This window comes from Dipodomys merriami, unplaced genomic scaffold (assembly GCF_024711535.1).
Source record: "Dipodomys merriami isolate MVZ:Mamm:240054 unplaced genomic scaffold, mDipMer1.0.p SCAF_29, whole genome shotgun sequence".
Classification (NCBI taxonomy): domain Eukaryota; kingdom Metazoa; phylum Chordata; class Mammalia; order Rodentia; family Heteromyidae; genus Dipodomys; species Dipodomys merriami.
This window is the reverse complement of record NW_027204381.1, coordinates 20,633,373-20,639,509: the sequence shown is the minus strand read 5'-3', so window position 1 is coordinate 20,639,509 and position 6,137 is coordinate 20,633,373.

The following is a 6,137-nucleotide window of genomic DNA, read 5'->3' as shown; positions in this document are numbered from 1 at the left end:
CTAGTACTCAAGGAAAAGAAACCAGTTGAATAAACAGATGAGTGGAAGGTAGAATAACGTACACGCCCATTCACCGGGGCAGTGGTGGATCGAGGCAGGAGGAGGAAGGGAAGATTGACAAGGAGGAGGGCTCCACCCGTCTGGGAGTTTTTATCCACTTCTTCCCAGGGAGGTCTTCGTGTGCCTGGTGGAGCCCTGCGCTGTCCTCTACTTCCCTGGAGCATGGATTTGGTCTCAGTTCCCAGCACTCACACCGCGTGCAGGCAGAGAGGATTCCCTCTAGCCCTACTAGGAATTGAACTCAAGGCCCCATGCGTACCAGGCAAGCACTCTACCACTTGAGCCGTGCCCAGACCAGAAGTGACTTCTTTGAACAGGTACCTCCCAGGATCCCAGTTCCCACCCCCTCTGTCACATGACACACAAGGAGGATGTCCTGGTAGAACCTCTAGGCTAGGAGTACACTCGGTGGCTGTGACTTCTTCTATCACAGCAGCCATAGAATCTTCTTGAGAATATCTCTATGGAGTGTCTCCCAGAAGACCTTGTGTCCCACATCATCTCACACTGCCTGTCATCTCTTTGGTGCTTTGTTAGGAACAGAATCGAGAGAACCAAAGCTGAGAGCCTGAGCCTTGCGGGGAAAATTCCACTTCCTTGTGGGCCCAGGCCTGTCCTCACCTCTGTTAGCAAAGCCTCCTCCTTTCCTAGTGTATCTCTCCTACCCCACTGGGTCCCCGGCGTTTTGCTGTCATTGAACCTGAGCCCCACACCCTCCCTTTGCTTACTTGCTTGCTTGCTTGTTTCCTTCTTCCTTCCTTCCTTCCTTCCTTCTTTCCTTTCCTTCCTTCCTTCCTTCTTTCATACTTTCTTTTTTTGGTGGGCGGAGTCTTTAGCATGCTTGATTCTCACCTTCATTTGCCTCCTGAGTAACCGGCCCAAACTGAGCTTTTGCCAATGAAGTATCTTCAGTGCTCTTTTTCCAAGCTCACAACCAGCTCATGCACACGAAGATGCTACCTGGCTGGGCCTAATAACACTCAGCCCTGCCATTAACCCACTTTAGAACCACAGGCAGCTAGCTACAAACCTTGGGGGTGGGGGAGGGAGGGAGCAGGCAGGAAGCACTGCCTGGGGCCCGTGATGAAGTCTTGAGAGTGTTGGATGCCTTCAGTGTCTTCGTCCTGCTGACGGCTCACAAGTGGACGCATGCCGGGATTTCTCCCGCTGAACGCATTACACATGTGTGGGTCACCCTGTCAATTATACCTCCACGGCACTGTTTTGCGAGATGAAGAGCTCTAGGAGTCCCAGATGTGGCTTCGCATCAGGATTACTGGAGAGTTTAAGAAGATTTGTCTCCAGAGGAATGGAACCCAAGATGTTGGAGGCAGAAATCTGTCTTCTCAACAAACTCCTCCAGAGCAGCATTTGGAAACAAGTGGTTCTCAAAGTGTGGTCCCTGGTCACCTGGGCCTTCAAAAACATCGCAGGCTCCATCGAATCAAGAACCCTGGGTGAGCTGGCTGATCTGTATTCCAACCAGCTTTCCCAGGGCCTCAGTCCAGCCGTGTACGCAGATGCTTCACCAGATCACCAGGGTGGAGTTCCATGACAAGCGGAGGCTGCTCAATCCATACTGGGGCTGACTTCCCAGAAGAAGGGGTCCTCCAGCTTTGCCTTCCATTTGTACTTCTACTGACCCTGCCTGGCTTTTCCTCTTAACTCACAGGTGCTGGCACAGCTGGGCTCCAGCCCTTCATTTCTTCTTAGCACGAAGACATGTCTGCCATTTATAAGGAATGTTAGAGAATAAACAGAGAAAATACCAGAAGTACAAGTTACCACAGGCCAAAGTTCTGTCCCTGCCATTGCCTGGCAACCTCTATTTCAGTCCACTTCACCATCTCTTCCAGTAGATCAGTACCAGGTAAATGTGCTTCTCCACACACATGGGACTTGAAGCTCTGCCCTCTGACCCGGGCTCTTTTGTGGAAGCATTTCCGGAAAACTTGACACCTAGGCGAGGAGCAAGAAGAGCTCAGAAGAGAGGAGAGCAACTTCTCCTCACACACACTGAATCCTTTAATCCTCACAGTGATCTTGACCTTCTCAAAAGGCTGGGAGCACGTCTAAGGAGAAGAACTAAATGCATGTTGAGTAGGCCCCCTGGGTACTTGTTGGCAGAACAATGCCCTCTCTCCAGGTGTCCACCTCCTAATCCCCTGGAACCTAGGACAAGGTTTCCCTGCCACCAAATGTGATTAAGTTAAGGATCTTGAGGTGGTGAGTTCATTCAGGATTATCGGGGTGGGCTGATGGAATCACAAAGGTCCTCTTTGGTAAAAGAACGAGATTCAGCGTGATGCAATGAGAGAGGTTTCGCTGGCCGCTGGCCCACAGTACACTACGGCAGCCTGCAGAAGCTGAAGGCGGAGAAAGACGGAGGAGGACCCCAGATGATGCCTCTATTTGAGCTCAGGGAGACCCACTTTCTTTCCTTTTTTTTTTTTTGTCAGTTGTGGGGCTTGAACTCAGGGCCTGGGCGCTGTCCCTGAGCATCTTTCTGCTCAAGGCTAGCTTTCTACTCATTTGAACCACAGCACCACTTCTGGGTTTTTCTTGAGTAGTTCATGGGAGATAAGAGTCTCATGGATTTTCCTGCCCAGGCTCCTGAGTAGCTAGGATGACAGGCGTGAGCCACCAGCACCAGGCTGAGACCCAACTTCTACTTGTGTTTGAAATGTCCCCAAAGGCCCTGTGATAAAGACTTGGTTGTTGTTGGAGCCTTCCGAAGATGAAGCCTGTTGAGACGTTAGATCTCCTCTTCCTCTTTGCTTGTTAACTGCCAGGAAGTGAGCAGCTTGCTCCTCCCTCCCAGGCCCTAAGACAATGGGGCCTAGCAGATAATTGAAGCCAAAGTAAGTCGATTGCCTCAGGTATTTTATTACAGTGGTGAGGAAAGCTCATTCACACGATTTCTGGCCTCCAGAACCAGAAGATAAAAATGTGCCTCTTTTTGACCACTGAGTTCATAGCAACTTGTCACATAAGCCAGAGGATATGAATGCAAGTCCCTAACAGGGCAAAGACGCTCACCTCCAGATCCCCTTTGACCACCCTGCAACTCCATCACTCCATGTTGCTTTCCACTTCACAGATGAGGCGACTGGAGGCCAGAGACTTCGTTACCCGAGGCTGGACATCCAGCAGTCCAGTGCTGAGCTTTTGGGTAGCATCATTGTTTTCTTTTCTTTCTTTCTTTTGTATCATTCATGATCTGGAGAAGAGTGAGCTGTATAGTAGATGTACCAGGGAGAGGCTAACTACAAGACCACAATTTTGAGCTGATTCTTTGGAAGAGAGAAAGAGAAGCAGAAGGAAGGGACCTTTGAGTCACCATCAAGCAAGCCCTTGATGGACTGACACCTCCCCTCCCGGGGGAAGGCCTTAAGAAAGCTAGGACCTCACACCCAGGTCACTCTGGGACATCAATCCCCAGGCCTGATAGGAAGCTCACCTCCTTGCACCATAGCTGGGCTCATTGTTGACAGAGGGGGGGCATAACAAGTAGGAGGCAACCTTCTAGACTGAAGGCAGAGCTCCACAGGTGGCCAGGGATGACACATCAGTCCAGGATAGCAGACGTGGCATGTCCCTGAGCACACCTGCACAGGTGTGGACGTGTCCCTGCCTCCTAGAGGAGGAATGAGAGGGTGTGTCTGAGCAAGCGCACAATGTCAGGTGAATGGGCCTCGGTGGCTTGAGCCAGCGATGGGCATCCAGGCAATAAGAGATGCCAGTGTGACCCTCAAGGCCCTGCAGGGCCAGGACTCCCCATCAGGGGTCCCCAGTTATCATTCACTCCTCCATTAACAGAGCTGCTTCTAGGAAGGAAGCTGCAGCATCAGCATCTTCTGACAGCAGCCCCGGCCCAGGCCCCTCCTCCCCTGCCATCTCCTCTTCATCCTCCTCTTCTCCTCCTGTCCCCAGACCCAGAGACCAGAGCCTCAGCCTCAGACATTGCTCCTTCCTCTGATTCTCTGAGGAAATTGGATGATAATGGTGAGCCTGGTTCCTCTTTTTCTTTCTTTCTTTCTCCTTCTCCTCCCCTCGTTCCTCCTGAGCCCATCCCAAGGCTATTAATATCCAACTTGAACTAAACGCCTACTGCATTTCAACTTTCCCATTCTATGAGCCACACGCGGGGCGGTGATGGGACCGGGCTCTTGCTCCATTCCAGCCCCGCGCACTGATGGCGGGGATACGTGGCCATTACCGGGTCACACGAGAAGCCGAGTGTTTCATTTTCTGCCTGTTTTATGTGCCCGTGGGTCTTGCTCCCGTCAGGAACCTCCAAACCTCCACACACATCTTACCCGCTGGCCTAATGGACTACAAATGTGTTTTCTGGTTCAGACGGGTGCCAGATGGCCAGGAGGACCAAGAGGGTCTCAGTCCATTGCCGCTTCTATGGGCTAGATGGTGGCCAGAACCCTTGTCAGGACAAGTCAGAGGCAGAGGCTCCAGTCACCGTGAGTGATAGGCTTCCAGACAAGAGGGTGGGAGCAGGCCCCGAGCAGGAGAATGACATTAGACAGAAGCTTGATGAACTCTCTTCAGGAAGGTCCAGGGCAATGCTGGGGTTCACTCTAGTTCCCAGGGAGGGAACAAAGGCCCCCATTTGTACACTTCAGTATGGTACCATGATGGAGGTCAGGCCCCCATGACCCACCAGGCCCCTCCCCATCCCAGGCTCCAGTCACTCCATTTCAGGGTCAGAATAAGCTGCAGCTTCCAGAAGCTTCCCTTTCCTTCCTCACTAACAGCACTACTAAGCCCCTTGACCCAGGGTATAGTGGCAGGCAAGGGCCTAGGCAGACTTTAAACTCCTCCAATCCAAAAGTCACACAGATTCTCCCCTCCCTCCCCACCCAGCCGCAGCACCCAGTCCCACCAGAACCCCAGACAGTGAACCTGGGGACCACTTTGTCCCCAGAGACAGGCTGACCTCATTCCCAACAAGAAATTAATCCGTGAGTGAGTCTCCTGGGAGACAAAGCACCCCAGATAGCCCGCGGGTGTGGCTGGGGCTGTGGAGAGTGGAAAGATGGTGTCAAGTCCTCCAATGCAATCTGCTGGCCCACCCCTGCAGGATACAGAAGCAAGCCTCTCTATTTCACACACGGAAGAACAGGGCCTGCTCCTTTCCCTCAGCAGCCCCAGGAGGCCAACCTGACTAAGAAGGTGGACCTGCTTTTTGCGAAGAGGAAAGTGAGGCTCGGAGAGGTTAGACGACCCACCCCAGTCCCCAGGTGCTCATGCAGGATGAATCTCCAGACCAGAACAAGCTGAAGGCCTTGACGTGTCCACCATGGCTCCCATGGGGAAACTGAGGCAGGGGAGGCCTCCCGTGTCCAAGACATGGCATTGGCCGGGTGGCTTGAGGTCCTCACACAGTTAGAGACAAGCATGCCGACAAGGACTTGGTCCTGGGAGGAGATCCCACCACCCCAGCCCATGCTGTCCCCAGCACAGCCTGTCCCCCACACTCGACATCTGTGGAGCTCCACAAGGCTCTGCTTCTAGGTCTGGTGAGTGCTGAGGTCGCCAGCCCCATTTCCAAGCAAGGGGAGCTTGCCCAAGCCCAGAGGAGCCTGACTTGGCAGCCAGACAGCAGCTCTGGTGTGTTGCTGGCCCGGTACCCCACCCCACCCCGAATGCCTCTCAGACTCCTCCAAGCAGCAGAGTAGGAGCGGGGGTTCACAACCTGAAGAAGAGGCCCTAAGAGGCTTCCCCATCCAGGAACAGCTCCCCGCTGGCTTCCTCCACCCTTTGAAGCAAATTCTGAGATGAGGCCTGTTAAAGTACAAATGGATACCTGGAACGGAAGCCACGCGTCCATTATTAGCTCTTAGGAGAGAACAGCCATTAGGACTGGCTGGTTACCGGGCTGGATCTGATTGCAAGGAGGGGTACAGAGAGACAGAAATGTCCGGAGGATTGTGGTCAGAACCACTTGGGTGCTGATGAGGACGCGATGCAGGGGACAGTGCCCATGGGAAGGGCTGAGGGGGGCTGGGGGCCAGGCTGAGGAGATGACCGTGGGCAGCCTTGGGTGAGGTGTGAAGTACAAG